Genomic DNA, 26,132 nt, shown 5'->3' with positions numbered 1-26,132 from the left:
TTCCTACTGTATTTATATTAAAATTGAAAGAAGAAACAGTACTTACTTGTCCTAGAAAGAATGCTTGTGATCAGTACAAGTGATATGTATCCTGCTTCATGTTTTTGTGTTTATAGAGCCTTGTTTTATTTGCTTGGTGGAATAGCTATATAGTACAGATTTTCAAGTACAATTTTAACCCAGTAGCTAAATTCAGGCCTTAGATAGATTGGAAAATTTGTCAGTCTGGATTACAAACCAGGTAATCCCAGTGACTGATCTTTTATTCCAAGGTATTTTTATGTTAAACTATGGTCAATAGATAAAAATAAAACCAGTTGTTCATTTATTATGAGAACAATAGCTTGATCTGAATTAAACCTTCCAGATTTCAACTGCTCATTATTTTTCTTTCATAACATTAATACAACGGAGTAAATGCTGATTCGTGTATAGTGTCCTTTTTGTCATTCTAGGATTTGTCTTTGGCCACCAAAAGTCCCTAAGTCCTTTCTTACTAGCTTCCTTACACAATAGTTCAGGGTGGGCTATGGTGGCTCAGTGGCAGAGTTCTAGCCTGCCATGCCGGAGACCTGGGTTTGATTCCCGGTGCCTGCCCATATGAAAAAAAAAGAAGAAGTTGAATAATAGTGGAGATGTGTTTGTAAAATTAAAAAAAAAATGTAATATTTTATTCACATGTAAGAAAATGCATATAAAGGTTATGAAGCATGGTAAAATATTTCTGAATCCACCACTGTACCTAAGAAATTTTAAATTATCATTGTTAATTCTATGTGAATATTGACTGGAATAGAGATGTTTGTTCTTTTGAACCAGTCTGTTCTCAAATGTTATTGGCAAAGCATGTTATATTAAAAAAATTAATATAAACTTACTATATGAGTGATAGAGAAAGTTTCTCTTATTTAATTATTCACAAAAATAACTTTCTAAATAAATGAAAAATAATTTGCTTGAAAAAAATTCCGTAATTTTTTATATCTTCTTCCCTGGAAAAGAAGAAACAGGGCAGGCCCTGTAGAGAGCTTGTTAGATATCAAGGTGCTTTGTTCACAGAAACACGGGGGCTCATTCAGCTTAGTAACTGCAGTATATTTTATAAGGAAAACTGTGTCTAAAAATAGATGCTGAATGAAACTTCTTTCAGAGCACAGGGCCATATGGTTTTAAAGGGGCACTTTGTTTTATTGGAAAGAAAATATGAAAACTCCCAATTTGGAAACAAGTCATAGTAGTGCTTATAGAAAATTCCTTTGTGTATACTTAGCAAATAGATGTTTTCTAACCTCACTGATTAAATACCTTCCTTAAACAGTAAACATTTTTCAATTTCTGTTAGGATTGCTTCTTTTCAAGTCATTGTAGGAATCATTTATAATTGGCAGGATCAGGGTTCTTTTCCTGTGAATTTTGGCAGATGTTCAATATTTGAAACAAAATGTGAAATTGAAGGAAATTGCATTGAAGTTGTAGGAGACTATTGCTTGTTTATGTTTATATTTGAATTTTTTACAGATTTCACGTGATGCACTCTGTGTAGAGTTGTAATGTCATGTTCCAGGACAAGGAAACTATATTTATTTCTATGGTTGTTTACAAGTACAAGTACTTAACAAAATCCATTTTTGCACCATCAACATCACATTTTCTGAAATTTGAGCTTATAAAAAGTATGAGAATTGAGTTGTGTGACTTTATTAAAATGATATTGAAACTACTATTACTAGTTTTGATGAATTGGAAAGCATGAATATAAGGCTTATTTTCCTTACGACAGAAGAAGAGAAAACAATCTACTGTATCATAGGAAGGACTATATTATAGGATTCCAAAAATGTCTTGGTGCTGAGGTTAAATACATGGTAAATGGAAGCTGCCCTAAGGCAGGGTCGTGCTCTAAAGTCATACTGAGGAAAAACTTCAAGTACTGCCTTTTCCTCCATAAACACAGTTTATCTTTTTTTATAGTGACATTATGGCTAACTTCATTCTCGCTAATGTGAGTGTATTTCCTACTTCCAATGAAAAGCCTAAAGAGCTCAAATAAATGAAACCTGACATACTTCCAGTTTCAACACGCACACCCAAAGCCTTCTTTCCATACCTTTCTTCACCCTTCTCAAAGATTTTGCCTTCTCGTACACAACACATGGCTGCCAGCAAAACCTATGGTATGATAAAATATTTTTAATTTATATGTACTTTCCAATTCCCAGGGACCCTTGAACTTGCTTCAGATCTAGAAGCAATGATGGCAAGACTTCAACAAACACTTCTTTTAAAAGGTACTTATATGCATCTGTATAATGCCTTTTTAGGTTCCCTGGCTTTGAAGAATATGTCCACCAATGAAAGAGATCTCTCACACCGAACATATTTTTTTTACACGGGCAGGCACCAGGAATCAAACCCGGGTCCTCTGGCATGGCAGGCAAGTGTCCTTGCCTGCTGAGCCACCGTGGCCTGCCCTCACACTGAACATATTTTAACACATGCAAGCTCATAAACATGGATGACAAAGTACATGCTACAGCAGGTTCTAATGTGAGGACTTTAATTCCGTGCAGTGTCTCTCACAGGTTATGTATGTAATGACTTAATATTTGCTCAATGTTGTGAGGCATAAGGAAGTTTCCTTTTACAGCAAGAACTGAGGCTAAGAGGAATTAAGTGAAATTCCCAGAATTACAGTAGAGTTAGTATCCTGTGACACTTAGTCCAAGACACTTTCCATTAGAACATGCTAAAAATTGTATTTTAAAATCCCCCAAGTAATACAGCTAATTATTAGTACTGTTGAATTCATATTGCTAAATCTTTCATTTAGCCCATGATTTAAAAACTCATAACAGCTTTAAAAAATGATGATTCTAGTACCTAATATACCGTAGATTATGTATGCATAGTGTATACTCGTTGGATAATGAAGAAGTGACGTTTATCAACGGATCTCGCATTATTTTCAGGAAGCTCTTTCTCTCATGACGAGATGGGAGACTCTTGATCTTGACAATTGAAGATGTTTCTGCATTTCAGGTTAATATATTTATTATCTGTCAGGTTAGTCTCTTAGGCTTTCAGGGTTTTTCCCCAGCTCTCCGATTCTCACGGCTGCCGCCCCCTTCCCATGTCAGTGCTAGGGAAAGCTTCAGAAGCCATCCGCTGCTGTGAGGGTGCTACCCCTGCTCCTCCGTCTGAGATTCAAGACATTCCACAACACAGTAAACAAGACTTCATTGTGTCTGTAAAGACAGTGTGAACACAGCTCACCCAGCTTACTCCATTCATTACGTAAATATCAATTATGCCAACTGTATGCAAGACATACTCATAGATATTTCAACATTGTTACGAACATGACAAAGTACCTACAAAGTGCTAAGTAACATTCAGGGGGAAGCAGACAATAAATACGTAAACAAAGACCATCACATGAGATTGAGATAAATGCTCTGAAGAAAAAAAAAATTCATTAAGAAAATTGGTGGTTACTATTCTTTGGATGGTAACGAAACAGAGACCTAAATAATGAGATATGACAAGAAACAAGTCTAGAGGCATGAAAAGTGGACGTGATATGTTTGAAAGATAGAAAGAAAACCATTGTTAATAGAGTATTTAGGGTGAAGGGGAAAGTGATAGGAAATGAGGTCAAAGAAGCCATATCATGTGGGCCACATAGGCGTGTGTTTTCGTTTGCAGTTGCTGTAGAAAATTGGTAGGAGGATTTAAGCAGGGGTGTAACGTATGATTTAAATTTTTGATGTCTTTTGGTTGCTGAGTAGGGAACTGGAGGTGGGCAAAAGAAGATTTGCATAGAGGAAGGAGGAGGCTGTTACACTGACTTAGGCAAGAGAGATGATGTAGTTGGTCCAGGGTTTTTGCAGTGAGTATGATGAGAAATTGCCAGATTTGGCTATATTTTAAATATGGTGCTATCATGTCTGGCTATAATGGAATTGAATATGAGATCTGAGAAAAAGAGAGAAGTTAAGGAACTCCTAATGAACTGGTGAAAGAAAATGTCTCTCCTAATGAGGGAAAATAATAACTTGCTTATTCTTTTATTGTTTTTATGGTGGAAGTGTGAGATATCTTGATAGACTCAGCAATTTTCCCATGAAGTTTTTCCTAGTCATAATTATTATGTGGTTAATTTCTCCAAGACTGCTGTTTCTGTAGATTCGAATGCACTGAATCAGAAGGAGAGAAAGTGAACGGGACAAATTTTAGAGTGAGGAGTTTTTAAATCTTTCATTTAAAAATGATTTTCAGGAAGACCATGTTCATTAGGAGCAGGGGTAGTTTTTTGAGTATCAGTGGTAGAAGTTTATCAAAGTCTCAGTTTACTGGAATGATTTTTAGTATGTTTGCAGTAGATAATTTATCAAGAGAAAGTAAGGAACACTGCTCAAATATGTGCTAGGTATTTGAAAGTCTTGATGTGGTAAAGATAAATATAATTTTATATTAAACATTTGTTTGATTTTTGTATAGCTAGCATAAATTTGTGATTGAACTTTGTGTCAAAAGTATATGTGACAGTAAGTACGTCAGGATCTCTTGTACAATGTGTATAAGTACATCCTTGCTCATTTTATAGAAATGGGAATGTAACTTTACTGAATTTTGGGGGAGACTATTTGAATCTTTTAATTTATACCACTTTAATCATATTTTTTATTTGTTTGATTTTGAAATGCTGGTAAAGAATTCAACCCCAAATTATAACATTAGAATCAGTCTCTTCTCCACTTGTAGTAGCAATTTATATCGTTAAAATATTCCTAGTTTTAAATAAGGAATAAAATATGAAAGTTGGATCAGAAATTGGAAATTTGCTTCTGGACAGAGGATTGATATCAGGCTTCTTTCTGTAGGACTTTCTCTCACTTCTGTTTTAGGGGAACAGTCTTGTGCTGGTGTCAGCCAACTTGTGCTCCAGTCTTGCTTAGAGACTTTGTAAAATATCTTAACATCCTTGAGCCTCACACCTTCGTCTAGTCCCATGTGAGGCATACGGTAAGAATTATAATCCGTATTAATATCCTGCTTCTGAAAGTCTGTGGTTCTGTAGAGATAATTTTGTGATGAAGATTGTCAAAATTGGGAAATTGTACACATATAAAAAGATAGTTTACTTCAAATTAATACTTAACCAATTATCTGTATCCACAAAATCCATTAAAATTTATTAAAGTCTAAGGATAGGTAGATAGTATCTGTTCTCTCTTGTGTTTAAAAGCTTGGAGGCGGTGGTTCAGTGGTAGAATGCCTGCCTTCCATTCTGGAGACCTGGGTTCGATTCCGGGCCATGCAATGCACCTCCCCCACCCCCCACCCCCCCAGAAAAAAAGCTTGGTGACAATTTATTTATTTTGAATTCATAGAAAAATTTTATTTTGAATTATAGAAAAATATTCACATATTTATAAGAGTGAAGTAATTTTATAAGAAAAACTAGGAGTAAAATTGAAAGTGTACACAGTTTCTTTATCATTTTCTTAATTTCACTGGAGATCGGAAGAACAATCTAGTGTCTCTTGGAGTATTTTTTTTTTTAGTTAAATAGATTACTGTCATTCGGATATAGTTTCCATAAGGTACTATCAAATTAGGAAAAGACATTATTGTTTTCTTGAAATTTAAATTTTAAAATAATCTCAGTATACTATATCCAAATTGTGAAATGGATTATGACCATAATCTTAAATTTGAGAAGATTTCCAGGGAACTATATCCAAAAATTGGCTTGATTTCATATAGCCTTGATAGTGATATGTTATTGATTTAAGTAAATATGTATTGAAATCTATGTTCAGAGCACAGTTCAAGATGCTGTGGTTTGGCATTGTTACTAATTTCTACCTTTTGGAATTTATTCAATAAAGTTAATCCATAATTGCTGAGCCTCTGGTGGCCTAGGGCTGTGGAACTCATTCTAGAGTTTGGAATTTTTTGTTAAAGTGGATGTCAGATTCCTTAGTTTATGCAAGTGGCATAATATAGTGAAGTATTAGCTTTCTCCTGGAAGATAAATGGAAATATCAACCGCACATTGATGTTGTGGTGTCTAATTAATAGGGCCACCTACATAAAAGGAAAAGTCCTAAAACGGTGCCTAGTTCTTGAAGTTTTTTTTTTTACATGGGGAGGCACCGGGGATCAAACCCAGGTCCTCTGGCATTGCAGGCAAGCCTTCCTGCCTGCTGAGCCACTGTGGCCCACCCTAGTTCTTGAAATTTTGAAGACACTTGTAGGGACCATTTCAAACTTCTTATCTGCTGTACCTAGCAAAGTCTGCTGAATGTGGTGTTTTATTCTTTAGTTTCGTATTTTTCTAACATTAAAACATTTTTTATCTCGTTGTTTGTCTCACCCTGCTCCCATATCTCTTCCATCCATTTTGTCTTATTCAATTCCTCTTATCTTTCCTTTATTAATTTCAAATGGTTAGCCAAGAACCTCAGAAGAATTATCCATCATTATTATATAGAAATTCGATTCTTGCTTCTGCAGTTCCTGCTCGTATTTTCAGAGTGACTACCAGTTGCAACCTTTTGGCCTGGCAGAGGAGAACTTTGATCAATTGGAGCTATTCACTAAGTACTTCTTGGTTGAATTAACCAAATTTGGAGTAAATATCAATAGTAATGTTTCCTAATTTATAATATAGCATAATAAGTATTATGAAGTAGAAAAACATCCTTACTGTCTATCTGAGGGCTACTTATAGCAAAATTTCCATTTAAAAAGTAAATATGCTTCTAGTTTGTCTTTCAATAGTTTGTTGTATGTAACTATTAAAATTACAATAGATCTATGTGCGGATTTTTTTTTATAGTTGTCTGCTTGGCATATGTTGTTTAACATGTATCTGTTAATTCATGTCATCCTTCAGTTCTGGTATATTAACAGTTATATTTTCTTTAAATATTATTTCGTCCTTATTTATCTATCTCAGGTAAAATATGTTTTTTACTTATTTTGTCTCCTGTTTTTTTTAATCAACACTTTATAGTTTTATATCTCATTGTATGCCTGTACTTTATTGTGTTAAATTTTTCAGATGTATCCTCTAATTTACTAATGTTTTATTCAGCTATATCTAATATGCTATTTAGCTGACCCATTGGATTTTTCATTTTAATTAAAATTTTTTTTTTTAATTTTAGAATTTCTGCTTGGTTCTTTCTTAAATGTACCTGGTAACTTTTCATACTAATGATAATTTCTTTTATTTTTGTGTTTCTTTAAACATATTAAAGATATTCTTTTTGTATATTCCTGTTGTGTATTGTTAAATTTCTCAGATTCTGCATGTTTGGCTCTGCTACTTGTTTTTTCAGTTGATTCTATCTACTTAGGCTTGTTCACTTTGTATTTTGTGATTTGGTGATTCTGAGATAATTTCTTGAAACGTTAACTTTAGAAATTATTAGTTGAGGATGGATTCTTTCAACGAGGGTTTGTATTCACCAGGCACAAAAGGACAGTGCTAACCAGAGACCTATTAAAAGTAAATTCTCAACTCAGAAGTTTTGGACCAAATAGATGGTGTGATCATAGTCTGCAAACTTGCATTAGGGTTGTTTGTGATTATAAATTCTGAAGGGGTAAAAAGAGGGCTTTTTTTTTTTTTTACCCCTTCACTCATATTAAAGGTGAGACTTTCTTGGCTATCTCAAATTGCAGAGCTTTCTTTTTCTTTCATTCTTTCATGGAAATTGTGATTTCTTCACAAATCCAGTTGACTCCTTTCCCTAGCATAATCCTTAAAAAACAAAGCTCTGTGTTAAAGGATTATCAGGTGCCTTCCAGCAGCTCTTCACTGCTTCCTTACCCATCTGTGTTCAAGCTGTTATTTTTTTGTTGGTTTAAGAAAAAATTCTTGCTTTATTTTGAGCTCCAATAAAAAAGAGCACACAAATACACACGGCATTTTTAGTTTCTTTTTCTTTTGGATCAGATTCAGTATCCTGTAATGCCTTGATTATTTTAATCATTCATAAGTGTGTTTTTCCTTAAACAATAGAGTTAAATACATAAATTGTAATTTCATTACAATGGAGGGAATAGTAGGTCAAGATACTAAAATGCTAGTTGTTTAGTGAACTAAACCGTGCAACTGGCTGGTAATTTTGGCTTCAGATAGGAAGTAGTTGTCTAAAATACAAATTTAATATTGTATATGTTTACAGAGGTATTATTTATTGGTAGCTTTTGATATTTTCAAGCTTTTTGCATAATGACCAAATTATTAGTTTTTCATAGCTTTTGCTGTTATTGTAATAAAGACATCTGGAAAACTTTATCTCATGACCCTAACCTAGCCAATCAAAAGTAAACCTTTAAATTAGTGATTATGGAAAAGGTTCTTTTTTTCCCTTTTAGGTTGAAAACAGCACGTTGAAGTTTTCCTTATTACCTCAGGTGTGAAAATGATTTTGCCACATAAAATGGATGTGTTTATTGACTTTAAAATTTTAAAAGAATGCTTATTTTTGCGATGAACAAAAATTAATTCGGTATACTTAGATGTAGCATTTTTTATTCAAAAAGAGTTTCACCATGCATTCTAAAGAATGTGAAAATGCAAAGAATTCAGTGTATAACATTTTGTACCATTGTATTAGAATAATGTTCATTTTTAGTATATTTAGTAAGTATATATTCAGATGTCCATCACCATTTCATGATATTAAAGCATAGACTTTTTTCCTATTTAAAGAATAGCACATGGGGAGATGGAAAACTGTAATTAAAACTGCAAAATATGCTTAGTTACATTTTTCCTCAAGAAGAAAAATGTGCAGCTTTCGAACACAGATGTAAATCTATACTGCCTACAAAATAATATTTAAGCATGGTGTCTTACCATTTCTTTCCTACTCAAAGTAGTTCATATCTTATCCTCTCTCAATGCTGTTATTAATATTTTATTTTTCTGAAAAAAGTTTCCATTAATGTTCATATATTTTTAGATAACATTAAAAGTTTAAACTGTAATGTTTATATTATTTTAGACAAAAATGGTAATTGTGATGAAATTCTGAATCTCATTTTTCTGAAATGCAGTGAAATCTGTGTTTTTTTTTTTAATGAAAGACAGATATTTGTTAACTAAATGTTTAAAGTCATCGGAAGGCCATGTTATTACTTCCTTGTCCAAGGCTCATTGTAAAAGAAATAGCACTCCTCCAAGATCAGAATACCAGCCTTTGTTTTGCAAAACCTGATGAAAATAAACATTTCCAAATATAGAAGAAAGTGTTTCCCTATTAATGTATATTTTTTTCTTATGTGTTTTACTTGATTTAGAAGTCCAGAGTCAAGTTAGCAGTAGAAATATTGATTGATTCATGGATTGATTTCTCAGGGTCTGAAGTGTTAGACAAATTATCTGACATATTCTGATGTGAAACATGGAAATGTTTCTCCATTTCTCGTTCTGTTTTCTCATCAGCAAATTCTACAGGCTTTTCCCTTAGTTTGTGATTCTTAGGGAGAAACTCAGCTTGTTTTATTATTCATCTTTCTTTTTGAACTGGATGGTAAATGCTGAACCATGGTGTCAATCCTATTCTGAAGATGTCCAGGACAACAGTAAACCACTGTGGTGAGAATAGCATATAGGGAGGCTGTTTATGAAGTTGGTAATCCTAAACTTAATTGTTTACTTATATTCCAGTGTACTTTGCACAAAAGCTGTCCTTAGTTTATTGATCTGGAAAATGTGTTAAAATAAATGATCATAAATAGAATATAAATATTTTCATGTTCAGTCTTGTACTTTAAATTCCAGGCCAATCAGATAATTGAATTGGCAAATGAAGTGCCCTCTTTTGTGTGCATATACATATCTATTGTTCTATATGTTTTATACTTTTGTAGGAGATAAAGGATCTTTTATCTATGTATAACTTTTTAATTAATAATTCCAACTCTGTCAAAGATTGTTTTGTAGAGGTAAATTTCCCACAATGGAAGAGCCACCTGAGTTGAAGGAAAGCATACTGCTATTCAAATGAATTAATTTAATGGAGATCATCACTTCAGTGCAGAGGCAACAGGCTGGCGGGGCATGAAGCATTTCCCCAGGAGGTTATATATAGGATGATTGGAGACATTCCTAAAGACAATGAGGCACTAGCATTTGTTTAAGAGAAAGGCTCTTTCAATGGGGGGGCTCATGCTGGAATTAACTGGTGTCATTTTGAAGGAAGGTTTTGCTAATTGGCATCTCCCAATTGTATATAATGCCAACACCTTTTTCTATTAATTATTTCCCAAAAGCAGAGCTCAGTAAAGCAGAACTCCTTGCAAACATATAAAGGTTTAAGAGGAACTGTTGCAATTTAATTAGTTTCCAAGAGCCCTATGTGAACTGGAACAGTTGGTTGGTATTATTTGTAGAATGTTTTGTTGTTTGACTGTTAGGAGCATTATGTTCATGTATTGTAGTGATGGCCTGCTGAGTAATTGCAAGGTTCATTATACTACCAAGACTGTCGAGGGGAATTTATGGATATTCATGTGCAGTGAACCCTTGAACTTGAACTGGTCATTCGCGTCTCCTGTGGCTGGAGTTGTCTTACTCTAAATGGCAGGAGAAACTTTAATTATAAAACCAGAAAACAGACACAATTTCCTGAGTTCAAAATAGTAAATAGACTATTAGTTATATCCTTGCAGTGCTTTCTCCCTTTACTATGCAATTGATCTCTCTTTACTCTCAAGGAAAATCATCATAATTCTGAGCCTTAAATTTTTTATAATAATCATTGTTTGGTGGTAAATGCTTACTTTCAAACTTAGGTGTTTCTGTGTAAAAAAAGATCTTAGAAGTATGTTTCTACTACAGAAATTCTGACTATAGACCAAATATTAATAAAATAAAATTAATATGAGGTTAAAACTATAATCCAAGCATTGCACATCAATTTGAGAACTTAAGATATTGTGGAAGAAATTTTAGAAATGAAATTCAAGATCTATTCATATGCTTCTTTATCAGCATGTAATTTTGGGTCAAAGTATATATCACAATAAGTAGAATGTTCTCTTTCTGTGTCTCTCCACTATACCTTTAAACTCTTGAGAATAGAGACATTGTTGTAATCTAAGTATCCTTATCCTCTCACAGTGCTCAAATATATTGGCTGTTCAATGAAACTGTTGAATTGAAGAGAGCTGAGAGAGGAAGTAAAATGTTATGACTGGGTGATGGGGATTGGTGGCAAGAGAAGAAATTAGAATTAGGCAGGAAAGATGCTTCTATTGTCGGAAATTTAGATAATATAGATTATGTTAGATTATGTTATGGAGCCATTGCAGGATTTTAAGCAGCTAATTACTGACAGCAGTGTGGAGGATGGAGAAATGACAGTAATAGGAAAATCAGCTCTGATTTCTTCAGGCTGGGATATGGGATCCTGGAAGCCTAGGCTGAGCAAAAGCTTGTAGTGTAAGGATGTGAGACTGACCTAAAAGGAAGAAACTTGGGGAGATGTGCGTGACTTTTAAATGAGTTAGCCATGGAGGTAAATCCAGAAATGAAACAACCAAGGTGAGATCTTGCAGAATAAAAGTAAGGAAGGAATAACTTAAAGCAGCTCTCTGACTCAGAGAAAAGAAACTTAGAGTGTTACATTTGTGTTTTAAAAGATTTGTGAAATAGGCCAGGCAGGAAGTGTTGAAGGCATGGACCTAGGACTCAGGGTTGCTTGCACTTAACAAAGGTGTTGCCAGGCACTCCGCCCTAAAGAAATGAAAATGTCTTGGGGAAAATGGCATGCATAAAGATGTATAATACAGGATGAAGCAATAAGAGAAATACAGTAGACATGAAAGTAATAAACTACTATGCAAGTTTAGGAGAGAAAACAGTTATTTCTACTGAGAGAGCCAATTGGTTCTTTGTGTAATTACCGGTGATATTTCTCAGTTGCAAGTACAGAAACCAGCCAAGATTAATTTATACAGAAAAAAGGTATAGAAAGGTTAATTTGCTAGTTCAGAGTCTGAGGAGGATCTGAAAACCATTCTCAGAGGACACACAGCCTAGAACAATAGTTAAAATTTCATTCCAGGATTTTTCCTGTCATTACACCGTCATCATCACAGGTTAGAATAAAGACTTCAGTTGACATTGTTCACATCATCAAAACAGGCTCTGCATGCTGCCACTAAACTGGTGCTGCTGCCTCTGGAAAATGGATAGAGTGGCCACTGTTGTCACCGCTGTTCAGAATGAATGGCCTAAGGTCCTTTCTTGTTAGCTTCCTGTAAAGTGTGGGGCAGGCACATTTGATTTGGGGGATTTGGGTCATGTACTCCTGTCCCAGTGGCAGGAGAAGCTAAGGAAGGGAAAATCTGACCTTTTCAGCTTCTGTAGTAATAGAGCTTTGCCTCAGACAAATGAAAATGTCCGGCATATAGAAAGGGGACAGGGCTTAAAGCTTGATGGCTCAAGGAATGGCAAAATCTGCTCAGCTGGGAGAGGCAGAATTTGAACTGTAGGAGAAATAGTACTACATGGACATGCAGTCACAGTTGGAAATACAGAGTGACAGTTTAGAAAAATATTTAGCCTGGGAGTTAACGTGATGTTAGCCCAAGTCCTGACAATACAAGGGAACATTTTTGAGAGAAGAGATCATTAGGAAAGAATTGTGTTCATCTATATTTATGTGAGTGGAAAATGAATAAATTTGGTTGAATAGGCCTTTATCATGAAAACCAAAGGAAGAGCTTCTACCATGTGCCTAGAATATTTGTATATGTTCAGTTTACTTTTAAATGAGTGGGGTTCTTAAGAAGAGAAATAGTTGCACTGCCCAGTGTTGTTTAGAGATGAAAAGGATGAGGAATAAGAAAAACCCATTGGGTTTCTTGACCTTTGAAATAATTACTTTATTAGAATGGTAGGGGTAACAGCCAGAGGGCAAGTAGGGACATAAAAGGAAAAAGTAACTGGGATGAGACTCATTGATGGCATCAGGGATCATGTATAATAGGAAGATAGAGACAGGACTTGACACAGGAAATATGTTTCAGAAAGAGCTTTATTGAGCTTCTACTTTATAGACAGACACTGTTTCAAGTACTTGATTTACTTAAGTGAACAAAAGGGACAGAGATCCCCTTAGGGTCCTTACGTTCCAGTGGGAGTGAGGGGAGGCAGGCAATGAGCAATACACATAGTAAATATGGATATTATATACTGATTAGAAGGTGATCAGTGCTATGGAAAAATGAAAAATAAGCAGAGTAATAAGGATTGAGGGTTCGGGGGTGGGAATGGTGTTAGTGGTACACAGAGCAGTAGGATGGGTTTGGTTGAGAAGGTGAGAATGGACGTAAGACTTGAAGGAGGTGATAAAGGAAGCTAAGGATATATATATAAGAGAAGAGTGTTTAGGTATCAGGAGATGCAAAGCTCTGGTCTGCAGCCTGTATGATGTGTTTGAGGAACAGGAGTAGCAATAGGGGGGATACTAGAGGAGCCCAGTGAAGTAATTGGAAGCCAGCCCTCATAAAACCTTGTAAGCCACACTTGGTAAAGACACCTTAAACATCTACTCTAGGATTAGCAGCCCTCTGATATTTTCTGTAGCCCAGCACGTTAAACTTCCTTATACAGTTCAGAAAGACTCCCATCTTTAGTCTCCATAGCCTATTTCTATTTGTAACAATATCCAGAATTAGGTAATATCAGACCCAACACAAACAGATAATGTTATAACCAATGCAGAGGGAGTCAAGGTCCTCTATTGAAGAGGCCGAGGTGTACAGATACACTCACTGTAACTAGTAATTTCTGTTTCATTTAGCTAAATTCATTTGTTCTTTTGTCAGTTTCTGATTATCATTTTAATATAAAAATCCTTTTTAAACCAGTGTTTTTAAAGAACTGCCAATTCTTTTGACTTTCTTTTCTTTTCGTTTGCACATCCTTTGTTGGAGGTGCTAATGAGATGCATTGAGAACTTTGAAGAACTTCCACTGTAAACTTTTGAGAGACCTCAGAATGGCAATTATGGTGACAACTTAAATTAGATTGGCCATCTTAATGGCCCTTAAATCATCTGGATAAATAGAAATTTTACTCATTTTAGTTAAGGTTGAATTTGAATGTTTCATTTGGCATAATCCTTACTATAACTCCCTGCTTGACTACATTTTTCACTTTTCAGCTGGGTGTTTGGCAGTAGCAGACATAACCACACAGAGCGCTGACTAAACCATAATACAAAATGTAGATCAGGTAATCATATAAAGGAATGCCTGTGTAACCAAGGCTTTTATATAAGGGAAGATTAGTGTTATTATTTCATATTTTATTGTTAGAAAGATATAGAATTGTTTTTGTTTCAAAATACATCACAGGTTTTATCTGATAGTATGATCACTAAAGCTCATTCTCTTTAACACATTAAGTTTCATATGCTTTTCCTGTAATGCTCTATGCAGGGCAGAGAAAAAAAAATCTCCATCCCAATGTTTGGGTTTCACACGTTCAGACTAAAGTCTGGATTCACTGTACCGTAACATGATGCAATAAGGTCTACATGTGGGGTTTCGGTTTACCTTCTTTTACAAACTAGTTGCTTAAACATTCAAACCAACACTCAAGCTTCTGAAAATCCTCCATGTATAGAGTCTTTTCGAAAGGTTTTAATGAGATTATCAAGAAGTCTGACTTCTCATAAGGAAAAAAAAATCAAAATACTAAGCAGCTGTGCTTTGTATGTGGGACAGGTGAAGGTAAAATGAGGAAATTTTAAATATATATATCCCTATTAAAGAGAGAAGCATGTTTTCAGACAAGCTTTAATATCAACCATCTGTCATTAGGAAACTATTTTAATTTACACAGTTGACTTCAGCTAAGAAAGAAGGGAATAAAAGGTTTCAACTGTCATGAATCTAAACCAAAAACTATGGCAGTATTACGTCTTTCCTTTTATTTGAGAGTGCTTTTACCAGCATAGATTTTAAATGTCACTTAAAAACTACCTTCCCTGTAACCTTTGTATTTCTTGTAGCTTCCACTAAAGCCAACTATTAGCTATAATTTCTAAGTCTACCAGTAACTGTGTAAATCATATTCTGGCATTTAACACTGTTGTTGAAATTTTCCATATTAAATAAAAGCAAACTTTCTATTACTAGTGTCTTCTTTTCTACTGTGAGAAACTTTTTCTTATGTAATTCCTATCTGCATATTTAGATATTTTTCCAAATAGTAGAAAACATATTTTCTAGAAGCTGACTTCATAGGCCATATGGAGGAACAACTTCCCTTGTTAAAATAAACATAGATTCTTTGAGGTTTTAAATAAAAGCTACAATTTATGTCATTTTTTTATTCCTTTTATAATATTGAGAAGTGCACCTTCTTTATTTGCAAAGTGTATTCAAAGAGATATACAAGGGAATATAGAAGATAAAATGTTATTTTGTTGCTATAATTTTAATTTAAAATTTCAACTTCCATATTAGTATGTATCAGTTCAAGTTGCATTTACATGGATTTCATGCAGCATTGACTTTAGGATGAAATAAGAGTGGTAGTAATCCTTTTTAAGAAATTAGTTTTGACATAAAATTCTTTGTTCAGCATTTTATAAATGGCTAATATGGAATGAAAACAGATACTGGAGATTTTTACTTTCTAATCAGGGACAATTTAGGATTAATTTGATAGAGAAATGAATGTCCTTTGAATCCCTTTAAAATAGAGCTTCTGATAAGTCAAGTGAATAGCTCAGCTTGTTCATGTTTGGTGTACTGTATAACTTTAACTCTGAGGAATCTAGGAGAGAGAAGGCTTTGGGTTGTTTGTTTATTTAGATAATAACATAAACACCCTGGTATTGTGATTGTCACAATCTCACCTGTTCCTTGAAAGTGGAGCAAAGAAGATCTAAGAGTGTCTTTTCCTGGTTGAAGAAAGCAGCTTCCTTTGATAAGTTAAGCTCAGATTCATCAGGTGGGGGGAGCACTACATCCAGTGGTCCTGATGACTTCACTCATCCTCTTTTTCTTTTTCCCCAGTCTGCAGTGCTGCCTAACGGCACCCCCTAAAGCACAGGCCTACACGTGGACAAAAACCTATGTCCTCAACTCTAAGACGCCTTACTCACCTTAATTTCTTTACTTGTGAAATGGGGTCAGTAGTACCTACACTGAAGGACTGAGGGGAAATTAGAGAGAAATATGGAAAACGCAGTTTTAAACTAATGAGAGTATATGCATTTTGATAATTATTGTTTTTATGAACAAATGATGTACGGGTACTAGAGGAGAGATCTAATGCTCATTGAATCTGAAACCCCTGACCCCTGAATGCACTTCTGTAGCTTCCAGAGGGTCAGGTGTCCCTCTCTTCTGAATCTATAGGTTTAGAATTCTTTTGCTTCAGCCCTCAGAATTTCTGGCAGCCATGCTCTCTGAATGAGCTACACCAGGCCTGAGAGCCTTTGAGCACTGTATCTACTGAACAGAGTGTTTCTGCCCCAGATATTCCTTGCAGAGCAAAAACTTATGGGTTAAAAAACAGAACGAAACACAACTATTTGTCTCTAGTTAGTGAAGTGGTAGTGTCTGATCCTATCAACCCTTAACCAGTTCCCGGGCACCTTTGGCTCAAACATGTTTGGTATTCTCATCTCTAAGATAGGAATATTACCCACTGCACAAGGGGACAGCGAAGATTAAAGGAAGTAATATATGTTAGGTTCATAGCTTAATGCTTTATACATAGTAAAAGGATCCCCAAATGGTAAGTATCATTATTATTGTTCTCTAGTCTATCTAGAAACAGTGTGCTTATCTTCCCTGGGCTCATTGCTTCCCAGGCCTTGCCAAAACAACTTAGCAGTTTTAGTTTCTGACTTGAGAGAATCATATTTTCCAGGTAATGGATTATACTATAGTGATGATCATAAAGAATAACCACATGTTTTATGTATCTCCTAGTTCCCTGTTACCAGTGGTGCAGATTTGACCTTGTAAGCTTATAACCAAATGGTAAAGTGAACAACCATGCAGGAACCCTGCATATGGCTATAGGAGCCCTGGGGCAGCCTGAAAGTTTATTTTATTTTGTTTTAACTGTAGAGCTTATTTTAGTGAACTCATTGAGTTAATTTTCTTTGGTAGTTTAATTATGTATCTTGCCTTTACTTCTTTTTCTACTCAGTGTTGATTTTTGCATTGCCTTATGAATTGGTTAACCTTTGTGTGAGTGAGTCTTCCTTATCTTATATACAGGCTGTGCATATAATTGCTATATCCATAGCATGCCTTGAGCTTATAAAAGAACTCTGTGATCTCTAGGTAAATGATACTTCATAGATTTAAATTATATTCGCTCTTAAAATTTCATTAAGCATCTTGCTCTGATGGATTTGTCTGATTAAATTGCCTGCTCCAGGTACCCAGTGCTGCAGTGTTTGAGGAGAATATAGATTAAGGCTTATTTATAACTTTTCAAAACCCATCTCAAATCCCTTTAATGAATTATGGGGAGGGAAAATGATAAAAGACCAGCATTGAAAGGCTGAATAAGAACATATATCTTACGTACCCCGTAATATGGGGGCCCTAGCCTTAATAATAATAACATTTGGGTTATGTGAAAAATGGCTCATGCCATTGCCTAATGTTTAATTTTTCAAAATATTTATTCAGATACCTGACAATTAATTATTTCTTCTACTTTTATCAATGTCTCAAAAAGTTACCTTTTATGTATGGTTGAAATAAAAGAAAATTTATATTTTTAGTTTTTGGAATATGTCTTTAATAAACAAAAGCTTCAGGAAAAAGTAGCAATCTGTTAAAGCCATTGAGACCTGGTTTATTATAGTAAAAGCTTTGGAATTTTAAAGCAGTAACGAAATCTGGTTGTCTCCTTTCTATATGTGTGTGAATTTTTTTGTTGCTAATGGTAACTTTTGAGAATTTTTTTCTTACAGCACCCTTTTAATAACAATGGTCTCCTCAAATATACTGTGGCATAGCTTTAAACTTTATTAAGTCTGTCTTGGACTTTCCCTTCCTCTCTCTGAGTAAATGGAAGAAAAGTTTGGCAGGCTCCATGCTGTGCGCTTGATTGATGTCCAGAACATCTGAAGGACTTTTGTGTCCTGCCTGCTCTCCATGAGTGCATAATGTGTGAATACTTAAAGAAGGTCAGCCCTTATAACATGTAATCTAGGCCTGAAAGCAGATCAACAGTGACAGTCATACCCTGTAAGTAAGAACACAAATCATCCTCTACATGCTTTAGACAAGTTGTGGGATATTTTTCTCTCTCTTTTTACCCCTTCCAATTCATGAGGGACCTTGGCAGAGCATTGAAAACAGAGAGAAGACGTGCTCAGAATAATGCGTCACTCATTCAAGGGAGGAAGGGATTGTTTATTTGGAATGAGGTGATGGTCTTTCACTGAACAACTGAAGGCAGCTTGGGGCTGTTAATGACTAGTGATGTGGAATGCTGCAAATTAGAATGGAGTGGGAGGCAGGAGGCAGCCTAAAAGCGGGCTGAAGTTTATAAACTCCAAAGTCCAGAAAATCATTTTGTATACTGGAGTTCTGTTGTTTATTTTCCCCTCTTGATGGAGTAACTTTTTATGTTAGTGTGTGATTTTTTAGCAAAAAAATTAGAGTAATAAGTTGAATTAGCCAGTACAATTCTGAGTGCACTTTTCTGTTTTGGGCACAACATGAATGGAAATTTGAAAAATATTTTAGTGCAAAACTCTATGAAATGTTAAGAACCTAAAATGCTATAGCTTCTTGATGTGAAGGAACAAAAACTGTCATCTTTCTATGCTTGTGTGTTTAAACAGAAGTTTAATTAAAAATAAATTTTGATCCAAGCATTATTAGCAGAGATGTTCAAGTAATAAAGACAATAACACTTGCCTTATTGTTCCCATTAAAAATAATAATATCATTATATTTTCTGAGATAGAAAGCAAAATATCTTTCATCTTATCTTGAAGACTTTACTAGTATCTTTTGAAATATAGTCATTTATAAGAAGTCGTTGCAGTCAGTTCCACAATGTAAAATAAACTGTACAGATACCTCCAGAAATGAAGGCGTTGCCTATCGTGTCTAGGATGAAATCAAAGCTTCTAGTTAAAAGATACAAAGCTCTTCCCAACTTCTCACAGCCCACTTTTCCAGCCTCATTTCCCTGCCCTCTAGGTATAGCTGGGGCTCCTGTTCCCTGGAAACACTGCTCTTTTTCATGCTCGTGCACATCTGTACTCTCTGTTCCCTTTGCTTAGGATCCCTTTGCCCTCTCTTCACCTAGTGAATTCCTACTTATCTTTGATGACCTCGTTCAAATGTCTCTCTCTGCCAAGTCCACCCCCCTCCTGAGTCGGAATTAATCATTGTTTATCCATTTTACTTTCCATGTTCTTTAGTATGACATTTATATTACTGCATTGTCATTATTTGATTGAAATATTTACCCATTAGTCCTCCTTTGGCCTGAAGACAAATAGTGTCTTTTTAAAATATTTTTATTTTCTGTTCACTAGATACAGTTCCCACATAGAGTAACATGTTAATTTTTGTGGAATATTTTTTTTAAATCCCATATATATATAAAATCAGGCGACTTGGGGGTTTATTTCTATGTGAAAATAAAATAAATCAAATTGAAATTAAAGAGGGAGTCTCATAATTTAAAACTATTCAGAATACATCTGCTTCAAATAGCTGATGATTTAATTAATTAAATAAACTTAAATTATTCAATAAATATTTACCTTTGCAAATATAATTTGAACTTTCTACACTTTGATTTAGCATAGGACGTATTTTCTATACTCATTTTAATGATCACATTATTTGTGAAAGGAACAGTTTTGTAAAAGTTGCATTGTGGCCTGTTATATCAAAGAACATTATTGATAACAAAAATGTTCATGTTGGGAGTCAAGAGAGTTAAATAAAACTCAAGAAATTGTTGACCATTTTCTATGCCCTACCATGTTCTGGGCGTTCTATTTTAATAGTTTACGTTCTTTATTTGTTTCATTCATATAACAATCTTTAATGTTAAGTAATGAACAAATTATGAGACAAGGAGTTTAAATAATTTGCCTATGGTTATACAGACAGTGCAAAGAAGGCTCTTTTGCTACCCAGTGTAGACACCATAAACCGAGAACATGCAGGTCTGTGTGAGAATTCTACAGATGACATATAGCACTGACACACCTTACTCATTCTGGTAGCGCGCTCCCTAGTGCCCCTTTTTTCCTCTCTTTGTCTCTTTTTTCAAGTGTATATTTCCAAATTGACACCTTCCTTTTAATATTCCTTGAATTTTCTTTGAGACCTCATTTAGCGTGTAAATAAACTTTCAAAGTTAAGTAGACTATGCTCAGTAGAAACTGAAAAAAAAAAAACCCACAAAAAAATAACTATTTTTGTTTTATTGATTTTCTCCCTTTTGGTATTTTTAAAAGAGTATGTAAAGAAGTAATTAAATTAAATTGAATCTACTTGGGAAGTTGAATAAGTCAGTAGCTTCACAAGCATGTATACAGCTCAGCTGCCAGCATTCTATTCTCAGTTGCAATCTTCTCTACAATTGAAGGTTTAACTGCTATGAAACAAATTATTGACCTGGTACACAGAGAGGATTAATTAGATTGGATTTTTGAAATTAAAGTATAAAATTATGTACAATAATTGAGTAGACTAAATCCTCCCATATGAAAATCTGGATTGTTTTGCTAAGCCATGCTTCTGATCTACATTATAGGAGTTTTAATATATTATTTGAGTTTATACTGGACCTAATTCTGCTATTTCTAGTACATCTCTTTCATTCTTGAGACTCAGGACAGATTAAACAATAAATGCAAAAGGGAGAAAATAGGTTTGCATCATGAATTTCTTAGCATCACTAAATAAAAAAAGGAAATCTGTATTACCAAAAAATTTGACTAAGTGAAAACCTGTCCCCACACTTATAATCTAATTTTCACCTTTCCTTTTACAATTGGAAGTTAAATACAGAGAGTTACACTGCATGCTGTAATCCTAAACCCTTTCTTTATTTCTCAACCCAGTGAGTTACTCAAGACCTTCAGTTATTTATATAATATATAGTCTAAACTCCATAATCTGCATTCAAAGTCCTGTACAATCTGGTTCTGCTCTATCTAGCTTTATTTCCAGACACTTACTAATATGTGCAGTAATAATTTTCTTCTTATGCTGTTGCATAAATGAAATATTCCTACCTCTAAGTCTTGCTCATATAATTTCTTCCATGTTACCCTACCCAACTCCTCTATCGCTCTGTAAGTTCACCTCATCTTTCCCCATCGAGCCACCCCCTCTACCTTTTGGCCTCGTCTAATTCATCTCTTTCTCTGTTTCCATTTTTCTTCTAATTGGGGACACTTCATCTTAAAATACCTTACATTATTATTTAATGCTTTAGTATCTTATTTTTTTTTTCAGTGCAATTATAAGCTTCTCAAGAGCTTACAGTAAGTATTTAATACAAGTTCAGAAATGGTTACTGATGTGAATTGTTTAGAATGGAATTTGGACCCTGGGCGGAGAGCAGAGATTCCCTCTTTATGCTTTGAACCATTTATGGACCCCTGTATTGGGGAAATCTGTGCGGTAGGAGCTGTCCCACATTTCAGCCATTCACTCCTTGTCCCAGAGCTCAAGGCGGGGTTCCAAATTGCCAGAGGAACCGTGTTGTGAATGTGGCTCTCAGCCTAAAATAGAGGATTTGGACAACAGATTCTATTGATTGATTTTTGTCTGTGTTTCCCACATAGTCACCTTCTGCTCCTAATCATTCTTACTCATTTTACTATAATCAAGTCTTCCTTCCTAGCTAAAAGGGGTATGGATAAGTGCTAGTAAAGGACTACCTCTTCACCACCCCCAACTTCTCTTTTCTGATTGGTAAGTTGAATACCTTCTATGAGTTGCAAAATGTGTGTTTTGTTAAACTGAGAATATTCTAAGATTTCCGTATATATATTAAAATGCCACATTCTGTTAAATCTCATCTCATGAAAGTATAGACTGAGTTTATTAGGTTAATGATAATTCTTGTAAAATCATGAAAAGCAGTTGTGGGCTAAACTAGAGAATAGATTTAAATGACAGAGTGCGGTAGTTATGGGGGGGCAGGATGAGGTTATATGAGGCAGGTGTCGGGGGTAGGTGAGGGTGGGACTAATCTCTTAAAAATAAGAAGATAACAGAGATTTCTTTCCTAAGAAAGTAAATATTAATATATCACTCAAGCATATTGTGGTGATTTCTCAGATCTCATCATTGAAATATGTCTTTGATACCATACCCATAAATCCTTTATTTGGCAAAGTTATCGGTTTTGATAGCTACTTTTGTTTGCATCTGTCTGTGGTGACTTTGTAGTTTGGGTACATATTGACAATTCATCTATATTTCTTACTCTTCTTTTATAATTGACAATACTGTGAGAAAAAGGAAGCAAATAAAAAAACGTAATCTTGGTTAGTTAGTGTTGAAAAATCACTTAAATATCATAGAAAACAAAATTTCACAAAATTGTCCATAGTTTACCTTGAGAGCCAATTAATCACAGTAAAATGTAAAAATTGAATAACTTACAATGGTGCTTTTTTTTTTACATAATAAAGTTGGTTAGGTTTACAGTATTTATTTTCTTTTTCTATACACAAAACTATAGTCATTTAAAAATAGTTTAGTACCTAGCTTAATTGAAGTATTTTAACTTGAAATTGTTCATTAAAGGCACCCTTCAAACGTGATTCTTCCTTCACATCTGTGCACTTGGTTCGAAGGCATTTACCTCATTATCTAAATATTAATAGAGTGTGAGAAAACTGTCATAACATGACATGTTGATGCCTTGCGCTATTCCTGTTGTTTTGTCATAGAAAAAAAATGTATTACTTAGCCTTCTGCATTTCTCCTTATTCTTCTACATTTCCCTTCTACAGTTACAATTCTTAGAAGAGGGGGAAAAAAAGTTGACAATAGAAATAAGCTATTTCATGATATCAAAATGTAGGGGTGGTTTGATGTGAATTCCCTTCATAGCTGCCGGAGACATTTGGGGGACTTCAGTGCTGCCAGTGTAGGGAGCGCCCCCCGTGTGGGCAGCTGGGTTAGTTTCTTCTTAAGAAAACAATCTGGCGTGGGGTCCGCACCGCCCTTTGTTGTCCTCCCCACGAGGTGATCCGTTGAAGTCTCTTTGGTGACAGAACCAGTTTGTAACAGGCTTGTCTTTCACGGTCCTGTCTCAGGCTTGCTGGCAGGCTTGGCGGAAGATCTGACGAGAGTGGCAGCAGAGGAGTCTCAGTGAAATCAGGAAAGGCAAGAAACAGGAGGCTTAAACAGGCAGGTCACATCTACTGCTCTGCTGCTGCAGTGGGTTGGCTCGAGGAACTAAACTGGCAGCTTCACATTTCCTTGCTCGTTCTTCTGTCCATGCACACGAGGGGTAAGATCAGTATATCACAGGCAGTGTTGACAGGGTGCTCAGTTAATGTCTGATTTTGTGGCTTTTATCACGAAAGGGAAAGTTCAGGGCAGAAGTTCAGCTACTAAAAATTTCCAACCCCCACAAATGCTCCTTAGTTTTACTACTTTCTTTATTAGGCTAAAACTCTCTAGGTAACCTTTATTTGCATAATTTAAAAAGGATTTTAAGGTTCTGTTTTCTCTAACAATTGTGAATGGAAGGCAATCCAGTTAGCAACTTTGAGTGTGGATTGATTCTCAACGTACTATGACAGTTTGTCAAGAATTTGGTAAATTCTTTGCACCAAGAATTTAAGAACAAAGCAATTCTAATAAATGTTGTTTTTGATCATATTAGTTTGAATACTGTTAGATTTTTATAGGTTAGCTGATTAATTTTGAAGTTCATTACAGAGTTTTAGGGATGCATTGAGTAAATCTGTAATTTACAATAGCCAACTATTATAATTTGGAAATATGTCAGAATTTATCAACATTTAAAAACAGGTACTTACAGAGTGATAATCTTGGCCGGAAGAATTATTCTTGTACAAACTGACTAAAGGATAGACTTTTAAAAATATTTTAACATTTTGAATACAAGAAATTAATTTTGAGAGTTGGTGAGCTATTTTCAATTTACAAGAAAGGTGACAATGGATATGAAATAGCTATGGTAGTGATTGTAGGAGTTATGAGGTTGGAAATAAGGAGAGAATGACTTTATAAAATTAAGCCAGGTAATAAAGGAAATATGTATGAAATTGAAATGCATTTATAGTTCAACTTCATGTACCTGAGAATGCATTTTCTAGTGTCAATTTAGCTGTACTATTTATCAGAAAAGTATATGTTATCAGTTGGCATGTACTTACTTCATTAGCACTTATAAAATTAATGTTTTCAAAATTTCAAGGTATTCATGAAACTATTAAAATATTAGATTTTGTGGCCTGGTTTCAGGAAAAAATGATTTTAATTCTGGAATAGATAGTGTAACTCAAAGAAGTTTTGTATATTGATACAAAGATATGATAGATAATTTATTTGCCTGGTTCATTAGTTTATTTTCCAAAAAGTGGTATAAGCAGATGCCATCTAGAAAGGAGTAGAAAGGCCTCAGGGAAATTGCTTCTTAAGAATGTTGCAGGTCCCTTGAAGCATGATATATGTGGGTTGGAAGTTTTATTCCTCTATTTGTGCTACTACCTCTAAATGCCTGAGGTCAATTTTTCCTTCTCTTTTAACGTTTTCCTTGAAACACATGAATACCTGAGTTTGGTATTTGGATTACTTCAATAAAAAAATTAAAAGCAAAGAGGCTGTATGCTACAGAAGGAATCTTTGAGACATCAAGTACTAAATTTAGAGTATATCTTAAAATATTATTGTAAAAATATTGTACGGATTTTTCCGGTGAGATTGAAACCTACAGACATTTCTTACCTTCCTTATAGCTCACATAAGCTTTTAACTCCTTGTCCAATGCTCTTTTCCTCATGTGTCTGTATGTGTATGTTTCTATTCATTCATCCTACATCCTCAAGGTTAAGAGTATAAACTCTTGGGCCAGAATGCCTGCGTTTGAATCTTAGCTCTGTATTTACTAAGGTGTGTGAACTTGAATGAGCTCACTTCTCGGTGCCTCAATTGTCTTAACTGTAAAATGGGAATACTAATAATACCTGCCTCATAGAGTTGGTTTGAGTACTAAAAGAGTAAATACACATAAAGCGGTTAGAATAGTGCCTGGCACATAGTATTGTGTGAGGGGTTACTAACATTAGTACCATCATTAATAATAATTAATTTACGCAGGAATAGGAGGTTACCAAACTGGGAATTTAAATTGGACAGATTGTGAAGAATCTGAAAATCATCTTAGTGGGATTAACATACTGAGACTAAATTTGTATTCCCAGCTTTGTCATCAATGAACTTCAGCTTTTTTTTTTTTTGAGGAATTTCTCAGTCTGTATCCTTTCATAAAGTAGTTTCACACATTTGTGATTTTGCCACAATGAAGACAAAATGTGTTGTAGATAGGTACAGAGTTTAACCAGAATTAAGCACCTTTGACTATCAAAGTTAAATATTCGTTGACAACTTCTAACATGTTTTACAATCATTAATGCTGCATCTCCTTCAGTGAGAATGATTATCACAAAAAAAGTAAATATGAAGCACAGATAAATGAAGTGGTCATGACTTGTAAGTAAGTGAGTAACAAAGCTAAGATGAGTGCTCTGAGACCCTAAATCTTTATTTAAAGTAAATGTGTTTCAAAATGACAGCTTGATGCATTGGAGAGTGTGAGCTAGAAGGTTATTACAAATACTTTGCTTATTAAATACATGGAGATCTAAGTGTTATATATGGAAGAGAACATGTACAATATTCCAATTCTTCTCTAAATGATGCAAAACCCTGCAAAGCCACAATAAGTGGAAAGGAGAACTCCTTGTACCTGAGATAGAACAGTGAGGCTGGTCTGTTTGTAGGGTGAGCCATCAGCCTAAATCTTATCACTGCCTAAATCTTATCTTACATGTTTTACTTGAGGAGGCATAGGTTTAGAAACA

The 26,132-nt window shown here is 34.6% G+C and overlaps 1 protein-coding gene across 3 annotated transcripts in view; it reads left to right on the top strand.

Moving 5' to 3' along the window:
- The window catches only part of BMPR1B (bone morphogenetic protein receptor type 1B), a 437,645-nt gene that overhangs the window by 317,790 nt on the left and 93,723 nt on the right, over positions 1–26,132 (top strand). The window contains exons 1-3 of one of the 3 annotated variants that reach the window (XM_077142828.1): positions 2,051–2,288; positions 2,970–3,039; positions 3,138–3,294. The exons of the other annotated variants lie outside the window; for them this stretch is intronic. The gene's annotated coding sequence lies outside the window, so the exon portion shown is untranslated. Of the gene's footprint in view, positions 1–2,050; positions 2,289–2,969; positions 3,040–3,137; positions 3,295–26,132 lie in introns of those variants that run through there. 3 annotated transcript variants of the gene reach the window in all.

The sequence above is a fragment of the Tamandua tetradactyla genome, chromosome 24 (genome assembly GCF_023851605.1).
Source record: "Tamandua tetradactyla isolate mTamTet1 chromosome 24, mTamTet1.pri, whole genome shotgun sequence".
NCBI classification, from domain to species: domain Eukaryota; kingdom Metazoa; phylum Chordata; class Mammalia; order Pilosa; family Myrmecophagidae; genus Tamandua; species Tamandua tetradactyla.
The sequence above is the reverse complement of the archived record's forward strand: the minus strand, read 5'-3'. Positions and strand labels throughout refer to the sequence as shown.